The sequence below is a fragment of the Delphinus delphis genome, chromosome 9 (genome assembly GCF_949987515.2).
Source record: "Delphinus delphis chromosome 9, mDelDel1.2, whole genome shotgun sequence".
In the NCBI taxonomy this organism is placed as follows: Eukaryota; Metazoa; Chordata; class Mammalia; order Artiodactyla; family Delphinidae; genus Delphinus; species Delphinus delphis.
Genome location: NC_082691.1, coordinates 46,338,457 through 46,360,882, shown reverse-complemented (window position 1 = coordinate 46,360,882; position 22,426 = coordinate 46,338,457). Strand labels below are relative to the sequence as shown.

The following is a 22,426-nucleotide window of genomic DNA, read 5'->3' as shown; positions in this document are numbered from 1 at the left end:
TGTTTGGGGCTGAGGGATAATTTTTAAGTTTTGTGAAGATAAATTCTTTTGGTAGATTTCTATATTCCACTTACCTTCATAGTACTTTAGAGGATGGACGACTTGGTGGGAAAATCTGCTTTTACAAAAGCTATGTTTTCAACATCTCAAACTTTGTAAACTCTGACCATGTTTGTTGTCTTATATACTTCCATCTCAAGATCAGTATTATTATTTTTTAAAGCAAGGACAGTAATTCTGTATTGTTGTTTCAATTTTTGTTGTCTTCTGTTGATATATATGTGACGGATCTCAAATATTTGTTTTTGTATGAAAAACAATTTTATTGTTACGAATTCTATTAATTTTGATGTTTTGATTTTTATTTCTTTCGTGCACTTGATCATTACCTTCCTGTATTTATCTGATTGGTTTCTCGGTGACACCATTGCTGGTTGTTCACCATGTAGCTAAATAACAGGTTTACCCAGAATTAGCGGTGAACGCATGTTGCATATAACATATAGGACAAAAGGTAGTAGGTCAAAAAAATGTAAAATTGATGTAAAATTTTTCATACTAGGACAGAATAAGAGATGACTTAGTAATATTTGAGTTAAATTGGAAACATTAACATTTACTGGTTTTCTTAGATGTTAATAGTTGGTGATAAAGGAGAATCATGTTTAAATTAAGTATGGGAAATGCTTGGCTTAAAATGGTTGAAAACATTTCATAAGAAACTTTTAGTCTTTAATATATTACTGTGTCTAGAAAATATCTAACTTCGGTTCATTCAGCATTTTCCAGACTGGCTTAAAACTCCTTTTTTCATGGAGGATCTTACAAAACTGAGTATTTTACTGAACTTAACATTTATTAAAATACTACCTAGAATAACTTTTGGAAAGTTATCAGTAATCATTTAAAATTTTGGAAAATCCTGGAAATAGAAGTTATATGATCTTTAATGAAAAAGTTTTACATCATTAGAATTAATTAATATGTGTTAGTAAGAATGTCTAATATTTTCTAGTGCTTTAAAGATTTCAGAGCACAGTGACATATTTGGTATCATTCTGTCTTTGAAACAGCCCTGTACTCTTGTGGGCTGGCTACTTGAGTCCTTCTGGAATTATTAAAGCCTCAAGTTAACCATGTCTGTTCAGTAAATGCTGCTAGATATTCCATTCAGCGATTCTTAACTTTGTTGCTTAAATTCTTTCCATCTTCATTGTTGATTAATTGAAGTAATAAATTAGATAAAACCTTTTGTTGTTGTTGTTAAAGAAAAAATAGTAATCCAATTAAAATTGAGACTTTTTTTTACCAGTTCATGTTAGCATTTCCAGGTTCTCCTATGCTACTTACAGCTTTGTGGGTGGTCAAAATTAGCTATTTTAGTTTAACTGATAGAATTCAGATTGTCAGATTTAATTATTAATGAAAATACAATAGTATCTGTATCCACATGGAAGAAATTGCATTCATATCTTATTTGAAAAATGAGTTATGTTTCACTATGTACAAGTTATACTTAAAATTTCTGTTCTTGACTTTTATTATTTAATTATACACAGACAGTCCCCGACTTAGGATTTTCCACTTTACGGTGGTATGAAAGTGATAGGCATTCAGTAGAAACTGTACTTCGAATTTTGAATTTTGATCTTTTCCTGGGCTAAGAATTGCAGCATGATACTCTCTCACGGTACTGGGCAGCAGTAGCAGCAGTGAGCTGCAGCTCCCAGTCAGCCACGTGATCATGAGGGTAAACAACCACTTACAACCATCCTGCGCTCATGCAACCAGTCTGTTTTCTACTTTCAGTATAGTATTTAATAAATTATATGAGAAATCAATACTTTATTATAAAATAGGCTTTGTTAGATGATTTTGCCCAACTGTGGGCTAATGTAATTATTCTGAGCATGTTTAAGGTAGACCAGGCTAAGCTATGATGTTCACTAGGTTAGATGTATTAAATGCATTTTTGACTTAAAGATATTCTTAATTTACCATCGGTTTGTTGGGCTATAACCCTGTCATAAGTCAAAGAAGATCTGTATTCACCAAATTTCTATGGAAACCTTTATTTAAAAGTATAATGATACGAGTATATCTTTGAAATAAGAATTGGAAATATAGGATTAGTCTTTGACAAAGATTTGTAAATTCAAAATTTATTTTTCTTTAATTTCCTCCAAACACCTTTACTTCCTTTTCAGTGCCTCTTTTATCCATTCCTGTGGAAAAGAAGGGTCCCATTTTTTTCTCAAAGAAAAGTATATAGCAAAAGTCTTAACGGACCTTCACTTAAATGAGTTGGCAGATTGACCAATATTCTCCAACTTTTCTATAAAGCTTTGAATATTGGCAGCTGATAGGCTATTCTCTAGTGAGCCGACATGCTTCTCCTTCTCCAGCAGAGTGGTGTCCTGTCGAGTTGTCACCCTCTTTGCTCCTCAACATGTGTGCTTGTTATTGTAATTGCACAATTTAATTTAAAAATATATGAGTATAAAAAAGGAGTATTTCTACAAAAACATAGTTAAATGTTTTGAAAATAGTCCATATAGTTTAATTGCTAAAATAGAAAAAAGGAGCTGTCAACTTAGGTGTGGCTGAGATAATTTAAAGAATCTAGGAATCTACGTCAGACTGATATGCAAATGTCTCTAAGTTCTCATCTGCTTAAAAATAATTGGATATTGTGTATAATGAATTGTATGTTGGGCTTTCTAAGGAAGGCTCAGAACTCTAATCTGGCGGCTCTAGTGCAAATAAAGGCCTTGACCCCAAATCTTCCCCATGTGAGAAGGTTACATCAAGTAACAAATGGGTGAAAGTGGAGGAAAAGTCAGTTGTTGGGGTATTGGGCACTTGTAAGGAGAAATTTTCTTCTGATCAACCTGTTGTTCAAAAATTTACAAATGATTTTCCTTTTTATTGATAATGCCAATTTTATTGCAGGTTTGTCATACCATGTAGTTGAAACAGTTCTCCAAAATGATGACATAAAAAAGCAGAGCATGTGGCAATAGAGTAAAAAAATTCAAAGAGGAAATTACAGTTACCTTAGGCAGTAATACAACTAGAACTAACAAACTAAAGTTTTTTATAGGCAATTCACAAATCCTAGAACTTTAGAAAAATATACATCATATGATTTTTTTTTAGTTTTTCAGCCAGATGGACTCTAAATTATTTATAGGATTTTCCCCATTAATATGTACCTTCAGCATAGAAACACTTGTAAATAAACTTACTGAAATGAACAACGTGCTCCCTGTACATTGTTTCTTCACATCCCTGTCCTGAGGAGGACCTTAGAGAAAGTGACCTAAGCCATAGTTTTGCCATGGAATGTAATGTCCTTGCTCCGACCTTTGAATCAGATTTTGGATTGTTTAAAGAGCAGATATGGAAAAAGAGTTTTAAGTTTGGATTTGGGGAAAACAGTGTAAGACAGGACTAATAGTCATATAAAATAGATGACATCAAACATTTTAGAAATAGTATAGTGGTAGAGAGCAAAATTTCCACGTAAGCGTTTCCAGAACCTTGGTGAAAACTGTAATCTAATAATATCCTGAATTACAAGGAGATTCTGAAGGGCATGGTTTGTTGCTGTTGTGTATATGTTTTTAATTATCTCAAATTGACTTTTGTCAATTGGTAAGACACTAATGTATGGTACACCAATAGTCACAGGGTTTTTTTAAGATAAAACTATGGATTATGCAGAAACCATACAGGTTGTGACAGAAAAGGATGGATTCAACATGAGGAGGAGGAGGAGATAAGAGCAATCCAGAGCCAAAAATTACTCATGTCATAGTTACAAATGCCCTAGAAATAGTTCTATGTTGTATTGAATAAGTCTGAATCACCATTCAGAAATACTAATAGATGGGAAGTACCAGTGCCAGGAAAATTTGTATTCCTTCTAAATAATGTCAAATTATTCACTTTATTATCAATAAATGGACATTATTTTTTTTGAAATGTAATGTCTAAAGTGTGTGTTTTGTAATGATTTCCTGTTTATCTGGATTTTTATTAAATGAAGAAATAGTTCCAATCACACTGGATAAGATAACCTCTACTGTATTTAATTCATCTATTTTTTCCCACTCTAGGCCACACATAGTATGATGTGTTTGTAAAATAGCTTGTGTTTTGAACAAATAAAATAAGTGTTAAATAATATTTGTAAATTAATTTGTAACTGTATGGATCAGGAACTGTGGTCTGGATGGGAGAGTGAGTTTAAAATTTTGACCTCAAGATTTGGTTAAATTTCACCACTTCTGTGTATGCTTAAGTTTATAACTGGCCATAAATAATTGTTAGATTAACATTCTGTCATTCATGTGAAAGTCTGTTTAGGAAAGTTGCATTAATTAAGCTTGTTGTTTAATGGTTTAATTTTAGAATATTAACCAGAGTAACTGAAAGTACTGTAGATTCTATTTATCATGGTTGTGTAGCTTTTAGACTTCGGGGAAATCCAGTTTTTAGAATTAACACAGTGATTCATTATGTCAACAGTGTGTTGATTAACATTTTGTAGCAAAACATTTATTAATAACTTCATATTTTTGTATAAGTTATAAATTTTAGATCAAATAATAAAGTAAAATTGGCATCATTCATTTGGGGAGAGGAAACATTGCAGAACTTGAGTGATTTTTCCAAATAATGTGTCCCCTGTAACTTGAATGTGTTATCTTTATCCCTAATGGTATTTTGAAATACATTGATGTGAATTTCTTACACTTTATTTTAATCATAAAACTGTTTTAATATTTTAATTTTTTATAATGTCATATGTGGTATGGTACACACGGTGTGTGTGTGGTTTGTTTATTCTTGTTTACCACTTTATCACAACACTAGTGTGGAATGAATGAATGAATGATTAAGAAACAAGAGTAGAAATGTATAGTCTAAAATTTAAAATGTATACCTTCAAAATCATACTTTTAAGTTATCTTGATAAAAAACTATATTCATCCAGCAAATAGAAACATGCCTAAGAAATTAAGAGTATTTGGAAATTGGTGTTTTATTCCTCATCGTTATTGCTCACATCCAAAAATATCCTCTTGGAGCCTCTTGTCTGATTATCTTCTGTGGATCTGATGGTTCTAGTATTTTCTTTTGTTTTAAAAGTTCCGATTTACCTCATTTCTTTGTATAGATATTATTCTTTATTTTTTAAATTTTAAAGTGAAGTATAGTTGATTTACAGTGTTGTGTTAGTTTCAGGTGTACAGCAAAGTGATTCAGTTATACATACATTTATTAATATATGTATATATGTATATATATACACAAACATATGTGTGTGTGTATTTGTGTGTGTATATATACTTTTTCAGATTCTTTTCCCACATAGGATATTACAAAATACTGAGTATAGTTCCTTGTGCTATAGAGTAGGTCCTTGTTGTTTATCTATTTTATATATAGTAGTGTGTATATGTTACTCCCAAATTTCTAATTTATCTATGTTGTGTGTACAGATATTATTCTTGACACAAGGCATTTATTAGATATGGACAATAGCAGGCAACAAAGAGACCTGCCCGAAATGGGCAGAAACCTGTTCTTCTCTTTCTTTCATTCTAACTCTCAGAATAAGCTTTATTTAGCCTGTAGGTTAATTTTAAAAGAAACCTCTTTAAATTATGACTCAATAGGTTGATGAAGCTGGGAAGTCTGTGTTTTTCCCGAAACCTATAGGGTGCTTTTGATTATCAGTCAAGTTTACAAATCACTGATTACGATTAACTTCCTTACGATTTGCTAGTATGTTTAATTCCAAGCAGAGAGAAAATGGAAAAAAAAAATTAAGGTCAAAAAGTGTCTTTGGAGATGACATAACTTTTATTTTACTAAAACAAATGTTTTTTACGATCAGTTTTCCCTGCCTTTTTGTTAACAAGATTCAGTGATGGCTTAGAGAGCGAAAAACACCTTTGGGATGGATTCAGAAGATCCAAAAGATACGGTGATGAAATGTGATTAGCAAGCTGTAGGGGAGGGTCACAAATGTGTGATGTTGAAGTCTCTTCAGTTTGAAACCAATTTCAGAGTCTTGAACTCGATCCAGTAGATAGTATGTATGCTACAAATGGAAAGATTAAACTGGAGCAATATAATTAGGGTAAGCCATTGCATCTGCACTTGTATCGCAGCAACTGAATTTGAAACCAGCTGCAAAATGGTGACTAATCTCTCTGGCAAGCCCACATGAGAGTGTAGTACAATAAGCCAGCTTCAGCCTCACAAGTACATGTGCCTTCAATGCGCCTCTGAGCAGGTGATGGTGATGATGCAATCTGATTATACTTTTGAATGTATTCTAACCACAGTCAACAGTTGAGTCTCACAAGGGATTTCACAAAAGACTTCAAACCAACTCTAGATTTTTTTTCAGATGGTTTCAAGGCCATAGGAACTAATATATATATATATTTAGTGACTGTAGTACATTATAGTACCTTATAATCTTAAAGTTGAGAGGTTTTAGTTGATTTTTACATGTGAAATAAAGAGAAAAATAATGTGGAAAGAAGAAGGTACTTGAACTTGGAGCTCCTATTCAGAATTGTTCATGACGGCTTATACTGATCAATTAAAATCATTAAGCTGTCCAGACTGCTTAATTCTGTGCAAAAAGGAGATGGTGAATCGGTGAGCTAGGAAGTGCTTCAGTGCTGCACTAACCTTTCCATATTCAGAGATGCACCTCCGTAGCTTTATAGCCTGCCCCGATGAGGTGATTTTTAATAGTGACTTGCATACTAAAGGTATTTAATAAATATTCAGTTTGACTTGGACTCAAGCCTTTGTTTTTCATCTTTGAAGGGAATGGTAGTTTCCTCCTCCAGTGTGCCACAGAGGGACATGGTGAGGATGAATAGAGAGCCATCTGTTCGAGAATGTATGTCATCTTTGGAAAAAACGGCTGCAGGACCTAAAAAATAGTCACAAGTATTATTTCAAACGAGTAATTCAAAAGTGGCATGGTTAGAAATTGCTTGTTAATCTTAAATTTAAAAATATGATATAGTTTGCAATAAAGGACATGAACTCCACAAGACCATTAAAATAGAACTTGCAAGTTGTACACCCCTAAGAATAAAGGGGGAAAGGGAGTGTAAAAACCCTACCTGGTGGTCCTGAAGCTTAGTGTTCATCAGATTCGCTTTGAATGCTTGTCACAAGTGCATATGTCTGGGCCTCATCCCCATCAATTCTGATTTTGTTGGAGTGGGTCCTAGACACCTGGGATTTTATTCATCTCCCTCCCTAACCCTCCCACCCAGTGATTTGTGTGTGTGTGTGTTTTGTGTATCACTCCCACCCAGTGATTTTGACACACACTAACATTTGAGACACACTGCCCCACACTACTGTAGTTATAGTATACACCACTAAGTATAAGTAGACCACTATAGTCTAGACTACTAAAGCTTAGTAATTTGCAAACAAAAGAAAACTTTTCACTGACATCAGGAGAAACAAGTTTTTCTCATGGTAATTTAAAAAAGGCTTTTTGTAAAAACATAATGATTATTGTGTTCAATAGTGATTTTGTAAAAGAAGCTAATATTTTTCATGTTTTTATTTAAACTTTTAATATACATAAAGGGCATTTTATTGAAGGACTAAAAGCCTTCAGTGAAGTGAATTGAGTGGAATGGGTGCAGGTATGCTGCCTTCTAGTAATTTCAATTTATAGAAAAGTAGCATTTAAGCTCTCTGGAGGAACGAGTTGACTTGTGTCCCCGCAAAAGATAGTTTAAGACCTAACCTCCAGTACCTCTAAATGTAACCTTATGGAAATAGAGTCTTCGCAGATGTAATCAAGTTAAGATGAGCTCATACTCATTCTAGTGAGCCTTCCTCCAATGACTGATGTCCTTAAAAAAAGAGAGAAATTTGGATACAGAGACACGTACAGAGAGGTGAAGGTCGTGTGATGAGGAAGGCGGAGATTGGAGTGATGCAGGAACCCTAGGGAATTGCCAGCAACCAACAGAAGCTGGGAAGAGGAGGAAGGGTCCTTCCCTAGAGACTTCAGAGAGAGCACACCCCTGCTGACACTTGATTTCAGGCTTTTAACCTCCAGAATTGTGAGAGAATAAATTTCTGTTATTTTAATCCACTAAGTTTGTGGTACTTTTTCTTATGGCAGCCCTAGGAAACTAATATAGCATGTGAAATGGCTCTTCTCTTACTTGAATTTTTGACCAAAACTAGATAGAAGAAAAATGTGAAAGTTTCTTTTCTCACATATTCTATGTGTATATAGGTGTTCATGTGCTTTGGACCTGCCACTGTGGCAAGTTGGAATTCTGTTTGCAATGTCAAGGAGACAGTCTAGTACTGTTACCAAACGAAAACCACTCTACTTCTGCATGATTATGAGCCATAGGGGTTCCTGCCATTAGAACCCAGTTTTTCTTAAAAAGATGCTCATGTATTTGAATATAAGTACTAAATGGTGATGTCAGAGTCTTATCCCGGCGGATAAGGAAGAGACTTATTCTTAGCCGGAACTGGTCTCCCTGGAATGAAAATTCCCCTTCACCTCAGGGAAGCTCTGTACCGTCAGTGAATCAACCTTTTGTGCTACTTCTTCCTCCTGTCTCTGATCCTCTGTGACTGCCTACAAGGATTTTGGCTACTATCCTCCCCATGATTTTGTGGAGCTTTCCATCCAAATCTGTTCTCTTCTGTTGATCCAGTTTCCAGCTCTCTTGGTGCCTTTTATTCTATTGTAAAATTCAAGGTGAAGAGTACCAGCTTGAAGCTACTCAAACTGATACATGTTCAGATACGTGTGCACATCTAAAGTTGCTTTTTTGAGGAATAATTTGGCCTGAACTGAAGGTATCCTAAGGCCAGCTCTACCTGGAGATAGAATACCTCTACCTAAGAAAATCTTGGCTCTGGTACTTCTCTGGTGGGGGACAGTAGGCAAGTCATTTAATCTCTTTGAGTGTCAGTCTCCTCATTTATAAAATTGAGGTGATAAAACCTATCTTTGAGATTGATGCATGGATTAAGTGAGTAGCCATATCTGGCATATATGAAGCCATTGAGAAATAGTATCTCTGGCTGCTATAAGAATAGTATCAAGATTACATCAGCCTTTTCGCTATGTTCATTTATATATCTATTCATGTATTTATTCACTTATTTATTCATTTGACAACGTTTATAATGGGCTTGCCATATGCAAGTCACTTTGCTAGGCATTGGGAATAAATGGTGATTATGATAGATGACAGTCTGTGCCCTCACGGAACTGAGAGTCCAGTTGGAGAGACAAACATTAACGATATGATCACCTGAATAAGTGTAAAACTACAGTGTTGATAAGTGCTATGAGAACAGATGACCAAGTGAGGAAGTTTGAGGAAGTCTTCCCTAAGTAACACTTGAGAGTGAAAACATGTGTAAGAGTTAACTGAATAGAGAGGGAGTGGAGAGGAGAGGGTTCCAGACAGAGGGAATAGGAAATCAAAATGTCCCTTTGGTGGGAGGGCACATAGAGCACTTTCGGTGAATTGGAAGGAGGCCCTTAGGCTGATGCGCAGAGAGCCAGGAGGGGGTGTGGAACTTGATGAGGCTGGAGGGTTAGGCAGACCCAGATCATGCTAGACCTTGTGGGCCCTGATAATATCTTTATCTTAAGAGCAGTGGAAGCCATTGATGAAAATTAAGCATGGGTGAGGGTGACGTGAACAAATACAGGTATGAAAAGATGCTCCTCTATTTTCTTCCATTAATTGAAAGGATTCAGCCCTCTCAGATGGATGCTGCTCATTCTAAGTGTGTGTGTTTAGGACTTGGTTTCTGTGATCAGGGTTGTTCTGCTGCTGCCACTTCAGTCCATTTTTCTTCTACCGCATTAATAAGGACACCATGCTCTAAGCTCCATACCACCTGCCATCCTCTACTTGCTCCAGATTTAAAGGGCCCTTGGACTTGGCTTTTTCCCCTTCCCAGCTCCTATAGTCAGCCTAGGTATCTCTAACATTCATGATAATGCCCCAGCTAACACTCTCGCCTCAATCCCTTGTTCTCCAAAGACTTTCTATGCCACTGACATTTTCCTTCTCTGTTCCGGCAGTTCTCCGATGTAGCCTTGGTCTCGAGTATATGCTCACTCAGAATGATGCCTCCTCTGAAGTCTTAAATCTTAAACCCAGGGATCCTATTCTCTGATGTCATGTCCCTCTTTCATGCCACTATTCCTGCTTGTTCATCTAACTCATTGAAAGCTTTATTTCAGTGACTTCCTGACTTCTTGTCTAGCCTGAAGTCTGCAGTCTTTCACTGCAGTGTTGTAAGATCAGGTCTCTCAATTATTCTGATCCCTGCCAGTTTTCAACTCTGGATAAAGCCAACCCTTCCCTTTATCTGCTCCTGCCCCCAGGCTACTAAGCATTCCTGAAGAAAACCATCACTGTGCATATGGGCACTGTAATGCATTGCTGCTTCCTAGTTATCTGAGCTGTCAACTCTCTTTTCTGGTCCTTTCTCATCAGCATTGTCTTAACAGAGTGGATGTCAACTTCGCACGTTGGAATCACCTGGAGGTGTTCTTAAGCATGCCAGTGCCTTGGTTCCACCAATTGTTCTAGAGTACATTTTGCATGGTGAGACACTCCCCACGTGATTCCAGTGTTCAGCCAAGGTTGAGAACCACTGTGCTACTGGACCCGCAGAGGCTGACGGACTTGTTCACATCTTCTTGGGCTTTCTTCTGGTACTCATGCTAAGCAGATGATCTTGTCTCGTCAAACTCCTTTTCCTTTCTCTACCTTTAGACCCACTTATTTTTAATGGCATCCATACTTGCCTAGTTCATTCCTATTTTAGAGAAAAAAATTGCCTACATCCCCATATTTGACCTCTTCAAAGGCGCACTGGGTGTCAGTCTCTCTCTCCTCCTCCCTTCCTGATCTGAGCCAAGTGACCTGTTATGAATGATTGAGCTTAAAAAGTAAGCATGTGCTATCAGCTTATGAAGCATGAATTTTCTGTTGAAAAAAAAAAAGAACTTGGGGAAAAAGCAATCAACCTGAGTTTAAGCAATATTAAGCAGAAAAATGAAAGATGATGATTTTCAGAGCAAATAATATTCGATGGAATATAGTGAGAAGTGATACCTGAAAGATGGTTGGGACCAGAGAGGGGCAGCAGCTGGAGTGGGAGGTGGAGCTTTGCATATTTTACTAAAATTGTTGAACTTCGATTTTCAAATACTTTGAAAGTATTTTCTGTCTGAGTGCAAGGAGCAAAAGGATCAAAACTATGCTTTAAGGACAGAATTATGGTCACAGTATGGGACATGGTCTGTAGAGAAAATATGTTCGAGACACAGAGGACCTTTGGGAGCCATTTGCAATGGTCTAGTCAAGAAGTGGTGAAGTCCCGGACGAGCATAGTGAAGATGAAAGGAGAAAAAAACTACTTCTAGAGATATTTTTAGGAGTAGAATCAAGACGATCGTGTCATTTTACATTTTAGAGTGTTATGTCAAGACTCGTAGGTATTTAATTTGCTATTAGTAATTAACCCCAAAGATTCTGCTAAATTGCCTATTATTTATAGCTACCTACCTTAGTTCATTCAAGTGCTACAACAAAATTACTATAACCTGAGTGGCTTATAGCAACTGGCCCAATAAAAGACTTTACAGAACAAAGTTTTTTTTAAAGAATACATATCTCTTCTATGGAATGGGATGTTAGACCAAGTTTAAAATATACTATTTGATTAAGTGATTCAGAATATTTTTAATAGTCTATTAAAATGTATGAAAGAAACCTTAAGTAGAAAAATATCATAATCAGGAGAGGTGTGGTGGAAGGGTTTGGACTGTGGATACAAACTGGATTTGAAGCTTAGCTCCTACCCAAACTGAACTGGTGACCTTAGGCAAGTTGCTTAATATTGCTAAACTTCATTTTCCTTATTGATAAAATAGAGAAAGTTAGGGCTTCCCTGGTGGCGCAGTGGTTGAGAGTCCGCCTGCCGATGCAGGGGACACGAGTTCGTGCCCCGGTCTGGGAAGATCCCACATGCCGCAGAGCTGCTGGGCCCGTGAGCCATGGCCGCTGAGCCTGCGCATCCGGAGCCTGTGCTCCGCAACGGGAGAGGCCACAACAGTGAGAGGCCCACGTACCGCTAAAAAAAAAAAAAAAAAAAAAAAAAAGAGAAAGTTAGAAGAGCCACCTGATAGGACTGTGAAGAATATCTGAGATAAATATCAGCTATTATTATTTTGTATTATATAGTCAATTTTAGATAAGTATTTTTATAGCTTCTGCTTGGATTACTTGCTCTAGCCGTTGGGAGTCAGTAAAATATTCTTGTCATTTAGTAAGCAAATGCAATGAGTAGTTCATGTCCCTTTTAAGAAAGTATTTAGTGAACTGATATGTTTGACTCTTGGTTAATGTGAAAATGTAGCTTCTCCCATGAAGTTGTAGTTGAGTATTTTTTCCTGAAAATCGCTTATTGTCCTTAACTGCTATAATCAATAAATTCTGTGAAAAGAAAGAAATAGGCAGAATAGTAAAGTGAAAACAGAAACAATTATTATTTTTTCAGTTCTTCTATTTTTCAGACCTTCTATTTTCAACCCTTCCGTGAATTCATCTGGGTAGCAGTTTCCTTTTTGATGATTACGTGTCCAAATTATCTTTTGCTGTGTAACAAACTACCATAAACTTAGTGGCATAAAACAGTGATTTGTTATCTCTCATAGTTGTTATCTCTCATAGTTCTGTGGGTTGTCTGGGCTTAGCTGGGCAGTGCTTGGTTGAGCTTTTTCATGTGGTTGTAATCAGGTGTTGGCTGGGGTTGCTGTCATCACAAAGCTCGACTGGGCTTGATGTCCAGAGTGGCTTACTCTCATGGGGGCTGGATTCTGGCTCAAGCTAACGCTGTGAAAAAGAGAACCTGTATGTAGCTTCTCTGCATTGCTTGGGTTTCTTATAAAATGGTGTCTGGGTTCTAAGAGTTAGCATTCAGAGAGGTAGGAGGTGAAGCTACGAAGCCAGTTAAGAGCTACACTTAGAACTGGTATAGTATCACTCTTACCATGTTTCGTTGGTTAAAGTAGACTCAGGGTGATCTCAGATTCAAGAGTATGGCTAAGTAAATGCTAGTTCTTAATGGGGAAATGTGGCTAAAAAGAACATGTGACAGGAGATTTGGTGGCCAACTCTGGAAAATAAAATTTGTCACAAGCAATAGGTACAGGAAAGGTAGAGAAGAAGGGGATTGCAGAAGCTACCAATATTCTCATAACATTAAAAATTAATAAACTTTCATTTTGGAATAATTTTAGACTTACAGAGAAGTTGCATAAATGCTACAGAGTGTTTCTTTATATCCTTCATCTGCACCTAACATAGCTGTGGGAGATTTGTCAGAACTGTGAAATTAACATTGGTATAATACTATTAACTAAACCACAGACTTTATCTGGATTTTACCAGTTTTTCTACTAATGTCCTTTTTTTGTCCCTGGATCAAATCCAGTTTACTGCATTGTATCTAGTCATGTTCTGTTTTAACATGTTAATCAACCTCTCTCTTGCACTGATTTTTCTCCTTTCACAACCCATTAGGAAATGGTTTGCTTATAAAAATACATTTTTATAAATAGTACAATTTTACAAACATGGCCTAAGTCAACTGGAGAATCAGTGATCTCTAAAATATATTTTAGCCTTTTAGGATGCTGTAAAACATTTTCTAATGAGTTGCTATTAGTCTTCTAACATGGGAAAAATAATAAAAATTTCTAATAGAAATGTATAACATCATGGCCATTTTGGGTGTTTTTAAAATTCCATGTTAACGCTAAACCTTAATCTTTGTTGTATTTGTGACAGAAAAAAAATAAAAATGACTTAAATCAGTGTGAATAAGACTTTAACATTGCAGTTTAAATTTATAGACTTCAACATAACCACCCTTTTTTGGTGATCAACATTCAGTCTGATTTTCCACCTCATTGAAAACATTCTCCAGCTGCTGCTGAGTGATTTCATAAATTGCATTCATGATCCTGGCTTGAAGTTCCTTTAAAGAATGTGGTCTGGATGAATACACAGCAGTTTTAACACAGTCCCATAAAATATAATTCAGTGGGATAGGTCAAGTTTAAAGCTGCACAAGGATTTCATAAACACCCTGAGTAGATGGGCACTAAAACTCTGAATGTGTTGTATGGAAAAACTTTATAAAGGATGGCAGAGTTCCAAATGTAGATTAAGTTGGTCATCTATGAAACAATTCCTACTACTGATGGTTCTTAATAGTACCACCTGCTAGTTCTTTCATATTAAATTGTGTGAAATAACACATTCTGTAAACTGATGAACTACTTATTTATTTAATAAATCCATCAATGAAAGAAACCTCTGTCATTAGAAATGGAGTTATTTATTAGACCCAAAAGGTCTTAAGCCAGAAATGTCAGGCATTTTTGTGCACAAAGAGTGTTGCAATCTGGCATTGTTTTTTAAAACAGCAGCAAGTAGCACACCATACCCAGTTGGTATGTTTGTCCCTTATCTGGCAGGAAACTCCAGAGTCTCCGGGTAATCAGCTCAATGCCAAGTTAAACCTCGGAAGGACATCAGTGGTCTTGGTGTATAGTTCTGAAGAAACTACTAGGCTATAAGTATGCACTGAAGGCTGACATTTTGAGTGCTTCACTGATGCATTTCCTTTGTCGATTTTATTTATTGGTTTAGTGAGAGTATCTTTCACCCAGCCATGACAATTGTTATTCTGCAAAACAAAGCAAACCAATATAAACTTCATATTCCTAAATTAGAATTGTGGTCCCCTTGTTAGTAATAGCCATTGCTCATGTTTTGAAATTAATGTGACCACATGAAATAGATGCTACACAGAAAACTTAGCAATATGTGATAATTATGCATACACAGGCTGGTATGTCACCAGCCACTGTGTGGAATTAATCCCAGGGCAGTTTTTACTACTAGCCATTCATGTCAATTGAAGTTAGATATTCTGCTAAAATACTTTAATAATTTTCAGCTCTGTCACTGAACCTTTCTTTAAATGTTTATAAAAACATGTGAATTGTTTATACTTATGTATTTTATATGCTTAATATACTTCATTTGTATTAGTAGCTTGGAAATGTCTTCTTTTTTTTATTCCTCTTTTTTTTTTATTGTGGTAAAATATACATAAATCATATTTATTTTAACCATTTATAAATATGCAGTTCAGTGGCATTAAATACAGTCACAGTGTTGTGTAACCATCACCACTGTCTATAACCAAAACTTTTCATCATCCTCAACAAAAACTCTTTAACCATCAAACAGTAACAACCCCATTTTCCCTCCCACCAGCCCTTAGTAACCTCTATTCTGTTTTGTGTCTCTATGAATTTGCCTATTCTAGGTACCTCGTGTAAGTGGAATCTACAATATTTATCCTTCTATGTCTGGCTTATTTCACTAAACCTAGTGTTTTCAAGGTTCATCCATGTTATAGCATGTAACAAAATGCCATTCCTTTTTTGGCTTAATAAATCCCACTGTGTGTATATACCATATTTTGTTATTCATCGGTTGATTGACACTTGGGTTGTTTCCGCCTTGTAGCTATTGTGAATCATGCTGCTATGATCATTGGTGTACGAATATTTGTTCAAATCCCTGCTTTCAGTTCTTTTAGATGTGCAGTGTAGGTAGTAGCAGAGTTGTTGGATCGTACAGTAGCTCTACGTTTAACCTTTGAGAAACTGCCAAACAGTTTTCTACAGTGTCGTCTTGTTTTTAAACAATTATCACAAATTTTAAGCATATACAAAAGTATAAAAATACTGTAAGTGTTCCTTGCATACCCATGAATTCATCCAGCTTTAATATTTACCAACTGATGACTGTCATGTTTTATCTATACCCCTACCTGTTTCACCCCATTCCATATTATCTTTTTTTTCTTTTTACATCTTTATTGGAGTATAATTGCTTTACATTGAATCCAGATACAGGAGACCAAGACAGACTTCCCACTTATTGATAAAATTAGAGATTTCTGTCATACATAATATGAATATCTCTCTTTAGAGAAGAAAATATGAGTGTAATTTCTGGTTCTTTTAGATAATTCTGAACTTTCAATTTCCTCGCATTTTCAAAGGATTGTAATTGCCTTTTTCTTCTCCTCTTCTTTTTTTTTTTGTTATAGTTAAGAATCAGCAGTATATGCTTTAATTCCAAAGTATAGGGTTATTCTTCCCTACCTTTTAAAAAAACTTTTGATCCACGTTATTATTAGCAAAGTTATTATGATGTTACTGTAGAACTATAGGCTTAACTTAGAGCATTCTATTTGAGATACTGTCCTGGTTCTGTAATCCTAGGGAAACCGTCGTTAGCTCATGGAGTCTCAGAGCTGAGTCCGAAGGTGGTGGGATTTGGGGAATGCGGTGTCAAAGTAAGCCATTAGATTTCCCCTAGTGTGGATGTGACTCTCCTCTCAGTTCCCAGAAATTCTCTGGTTCCTGTATCTCGGGGGGTTGTAGCCTTTGTCATTGTTAAGATTTCTTATTTTAACTTAAGGTCTTTAGATTTGAACCCTTAAGAAGTTCATGAATATAGGAAGATTATGCTTTTAAAATTATCTTCCCTATTTAATTAAGCTATATTTTGGTGCTTTTACTTTCCAGAGTTAAATCTCTCTCCTAATTGGCTTTCACCTAAGTAAATTCAGAAGATTTGTCATTCTTCATTCTATGGAAAAGTATAAAAATGTTGCTGTTCATTTGAAGTTTCATCATAGATATTCAAGAGCATGAGGCATATGGTTAGAATGAAGCCCTTTACCACACCATGCTGAAACCAAATGCCTAGCCTAAAAAGCTTTTATAATCTTCGTTGTTCTTCCATTCTCCCCCTTAAAAATGCAAGAGTTGCCTATCATCTCCATTAATTTGCACTGCTACCTTATGTTTCTTTTGGTCATTGAAGCAAAATATGCCAATTAACTTTATTTTTTCATCCAAAAAGCAGTGGTTTTAATCCCAAATGCATTAACTAAAAATGCTTTCCAATCTCCCACAATGTTCAGGGAATAGCTAAGACCTAAGACTCTGATATCAAAGAGCATTTTAATTCAGTTTGAATTGTATTATATAGTAAATATAAGATTATGAAGTGTTTTACTTATATTCATAAAAGTATGCTTAACGAGTATGTTGTGAATAGGGTGGTGTTATTTTTGTAGTTTCTTTCATGGAACACTTGGGTTTCATAAAGCCAGTGATGTAAAAAAATTTCCAGGAACACATCAAATAAATTACTGTTTAATAGACAATGATTTGTCCGTGAAGAGTGATTATACCTTAAATGAATATTGTTGCAAGGTCAGTCAAAGAGGAAAGTTGATATTGGTTGATTGATAGCATTCCACTCTTGAAAGCACAGATATTATAGCTGGAAAAATCCTGTAACGGTATCACATTTGAAGGAAAGATAGTATAATATAAAGGTAATTTTTAAAGGGACAATATATTGGTACATATTGTACCTTAATATATATAATAAAAATATATATTCTATACTAAAGACTAAAGATGTCAGCAAATTTTTAATCTAAGTCCACTTTTATAGTTTGTTACACACATTTCTTGGAGAACAAGTAGGGAAAAATCTCGTATCCTTGTCTCCAGATATGAATCTCTTCAGAATTAATTCTTACAAAGGCAGCTTTGGTTATGTTGACCCAAAAGTCTTATTCCTAATCTCCCCAAAAACTACCTGACTCAATTTAGGAGCTCTTGGGAACACCCATGAATTAGCTCCCATAGATTTTTTGCCATAGGAGTCATGTTCCTGAAAGTTTGTGCTGTCATTAGGAACGGTTCTCTCATTATCTGTCTGTGATTGGAGAATTGCTTTGTCTGATAAAATCTTTATATCTCCTGGTAAAGGGGAAGCTATGATCCTTATAACAAAGTGCTTTGCATTTAGTGAGAGAAGATTGTCTTTTGAGCATTCCGTCAAATGGACTTTGTGCTGTCCTTCCCAGTGACTTCAATGCCTTCTCTTGGAATGAAGGCTTTCCTGATTGCACTTGGAGTTTTCAGTGTTCTTAGTAGTTCAGGCTGCACTTAAGTCCTGATATAAGTTAGCCATCTCTCTCCTCAGTTCCCAGATGAATGCTACTTAACTATGACCTGAGATATTTGGTCTTTGAAGATGTCAGCTGGTCAGATCCTCTTCCTGAGACTGATCGCTTTGGATTTTTTGTAGCTCAGTTTTAAGATTGCTACATTTCTTCCTCCTAAGTTCCAGCTCTTGTGCGAAACCATGGATCTACAGATTATAGCTCCATTTTTCTACCTGCCAGTTTAATGAAGGTGGATTTAAATGCTTCTTCACCTGCTGAGTTTCTAGATGTCCTTAGATGGAGGAGTTCTGCTTATTTAGATGGCATCTGCTCACTCAGTACTTTCAAACATCTAGTTGTCTTTATTTTATTCCAATGTGCTTTTCAAATTATCTTATTGATGTGCATGATAGCTCTTGTTTACTTGTTTTCACTTCACAGAACATGTTATTCTTCATCTCATCTGGTTCCTATCAATGTTTCTTCCAAAAAGTATTCTTTTTTATTTTAAAGTTCTCTCTTTGAATCCAAAAATTCTTTTCTTAACGTCTTCGTATAGAGTGACAGGGCAAAATAGGAAGCAACAGACTCATTCCTCAGTGTGTTAAGGTGGGAGCCACTGTGTCTCTGAGCTTTTCCACAATGCAGAAGACAGATGCCATCCTCTGCCAACGCATCCAGGACTGTTGGAGCCTGGCTTCCAATGGCCGCTCACAGAGCCGGTCACTTTCCATTCCCCGGTGGTAGGAAACAAGCTGAAAACAACTGGGGTGGCTGGAGGTCATCGGGACTCTGGTTTCCCCACAGACCCTACTGCTTGTCCAGCCACGGTAGCTGCCTCACTCCATGAGGGTGTTCCTTTCCTTGGATTGGGTCGCATCCCTGCCCCCCAGCTTTTCTAAAGCTACATTTTGAGAATCCTGTCACTTTTGGAGAAAAAGGAGTTAAGATTACTATATGTATATATATAATTTTTATATGTTAATTTTGGGGGAACCCCATTGTCTATGAGTCAGACATCCAGAGTTGAATCTCAGCTCTGCTACTTGCCCGCTGGGACTGTGGTGAGTTAATTAACCTCTCTGGGCTTCAGTTACCTCAGCTGTGAAAGGATGATGATGACGTGGTGTCAGTAGGGCTGTTGAAATGTTTAGATTCAATACCTTATGTAAACTACTCAGCCCAGCACTGGGCACAGAATGGGTGCTCACTCAATAGCAGTTTCTCCTTCTCTCCAGCAGAATGCCAAGGTTTCTGCCCAAGCCCACTACGAGTTCTTAAATCTGGGCTTTGTTTTGTTTTGTCCGTCATTTAATCTCCAGAGCGAATAACGTTTAGTCATGTTGTAGGATCAGAAGCCTGGAGCAAACAAACTACTACCACAGTATAGATTTACAGATAAATCAGTAAGAAATACCCAGTGTTATTTGATTCATTTCACCTATGACAGTTTTATTTATTTATTTTTGATGACACACCAATGGTCATACTATTATTTTAATGTATACATTCAGATATGTAAAGTTTTAATTACCCTTATATTTTCATCTATCAGAAAGTAATTATTTTTGCTTTGTTGACTTATAAGTTTTTGCTGAATTGGTCTCTCTAAAGCTTGTCATATTGTCTCTTTGTATATAGTAACTTAAGAAAGAGTACAGAATGTGGGCAGGTAGCATAATTTTATAGTAGCCACATTTTAAGATAGAATGTAGAAACACCCTAATAATAAGGTTGGTACATTTGCTTCTTTTTAACTAATCCTGAATATTTTCTTTTTCTTGAAATGAGGTCTGTGTTTTTGGCTTTGCCTCTCATCTCTTTTGCGTGCGCTCAATAAACGTCTGTAGGTTTAACTTACAGAACTCATCTTGGGGTTTAATCGAGGTTTTCCTTACTGAATGGTGTGTCGTGCTTGGTAGGGGCCTAGTCTGAGTAATCCTTTTGGCTAATTGGACCAAATAATTTCCTGCAAGTTATCTGTGGTGAATTACAGTAGGAGAGCCCAGTGAAAACTGTCCACCTTAGTGACCAGGAGCTAGACCTCAGAGCTTATTAGACCTGAATCCAGCTCTGGTTCACATGACATTAATTAGTTGTTGGTCTAGGCAAGTCAATTACTATCTTTGTGCCTCAGTTTTCCTATCTGTAAAGTGGAATAATAATGCCTAATTTATCAGATTGTTGTAAAGATTAAATGAGACAGTATATGTCAAAAACTTAGCCCAACACTTACATGTACTGAGTCTTTAAGAAACCATAGCCATTATTATGTGATGGAAAATCCAGTGTTAACAAAACTTTATCTTATTGGTCACCTTACAACAAAGCAACAACATAACCCAGTTTTTCATGTTTTCAATTGACCTAATAGATTCTAAAGCCAGACTAATACAAAAATGTCTTTTTGATACATATAGGTTTATAGTTATTTGGATTGATAAAAGGGTCTGTAGAATGTTAAATAGTAGTTAGCTGTTGAAATAATTAATCCAGTTTCTTAAAGATGTTTAATATAGGACCAAAGCCTAGTATAGGCATTGGAAGAGTTTAGTATACTTTTTGAAATTTTTCCAGTATTGGATCTGACTCACTGACTTGAAACAAACAAAACAGAAGCTTGTTCTGCCTGTGCCCTTAGTGCCAAGAAGTAAATCATTGCTATATTCATCAAGTCATAAAGCTTAAATCGTCTCTGAGTTGGACACCTCAGGGTAGTATTTGATGCTAACTACTGATTCAACCAGGGCCTGGTGATATTTAATGGACTGTTGTTCAAGGTCAATTGACACTAGGTGCTGCATCGATATTAAAGTATTGCACAACAATATGGATGTATAAAAACTTCCATTAAGCAATGAATACAAATGAACTTTTTTTGTCCTTGTAACCAAATATGCTGTGCTTTACGGTTACGTGACCACATGCTCTGCATCAAGAAAATTTCCTTGCTTTAGCTTCACCAATAATTTGCCCTTTTTCTGAGCTACTCTTAGGGCTGTGGCTCCTTAGTCACAAAGCACACAGGCATTTCTTTATGTGTTTTTCCTGCTTTCCTATTTTCTGCAGGCCAGAACCCCTGGCTCTTATCCACTCTGGGGTGGTGCTAATGCTCAAAAATGGCACTGTCTTTGCACTTGATGGTAAAGTGCCAGCATTTCTTATACACCTGCTGTGTGCAGTTGCCTTGACATGACTCCACTTGGAATTAGATGGTAGCTGCCAAAGGTCAAGCCATTGGCTTCAAGGTCAACATTCCCAGGTGAGATAGAGAACAGGGAAAGGAAATAAAAAGGAGGAGACAGGGTATAGGGAATGAAATCTTGTTGTTTGAATTCCTGAAAGAACTGGCAGACATTTTAGGGAAAAGGGTAAGAAATTATTTTTACTTCTCAGCACCAGTATTCAGGTACAATATCTGAACAAATTATAAACTTTTAAAATAAATAAAATATTGCTTAACTGTTACATAAGTATTCCTTAAGTAGCTTGGATTAATGCATTTTTAAAGTAGAAAGTTAGCATAGTTTGTTACAATATCAGAGTTTTAACTTGACACACCACAGATGAGACCCTATAAATACTTAGTAATGAACTGCTGTCGCATCAGACATTTAAGGTTTAATCACGTAGTCAATTTATATCTCACCGTCATTACCTTGCCTGGTCCCTGTGACATTCACCATATTGTCAGTAAGCTGCTGTAACCTCAAGTGAGATTTGGCATTTTTCCCCATTCCTAACACCTGCCCTTTCATGTAGTGCTCCAAAAAATGAGGTAGTTCTTTGTAGCACACATCAGTAGCTCAACAAGTGTTTCTTTGAAGCAACTGATTATTTATTCTTGTGCCATATGGTTTGACCTCGGCACATTTGCTGTCTGAAAACAGTCAGAAGTATTTTCAAAACTTAGATTCCTCAAGATCAGTTTTGTCAAGGAAGCTGACTGGTGTTCCTAATAACAGCAAGTCAAGCAGTACCCTTAGAAAATCGGAATATTTACATTAGGATCAAAAGCTAGTTTTTCTTAAAATTTATATGTAAAAAAGAAAAACTGTGAGGCTGTACTAATCAAGGTATTTCATGATCTTCAGAGAAACCGTAGGATTTTAAAATTGCCACTTTGGATTGATGATGAATTCATGAAGAGTAGAAGAAATGACCCAGCTTGCCAGTGGTTGGTTGGAGAAACTTATAAAGATGTTCAGATTCTACATATATGTCTATACACAGGGGAGCCCAG

General features: G+C 36.1%; 1 protein-coding gene and 1 pseudogene across 1 annotated transcript in view; one reads left to right on the top strand and one right to left on the bottom strand.

Annotated features, from left to right (window-relative positions):
• The window catches only part of UMAD1 (UBAP1-MVB12-associated (UMA) domain containing 1), a 246,315-nt gene that overhangs the window by 64,908 nt on the left and 158,981 nt on the right, over positions 1–22,426 (top strand). The window lies entirely within an intron of this gene.
• On the bottom strand, positions 6,816–21,920 carry LOC132431345 (5-azacytidine-induced protein 2-like; annotated as a pseudogene).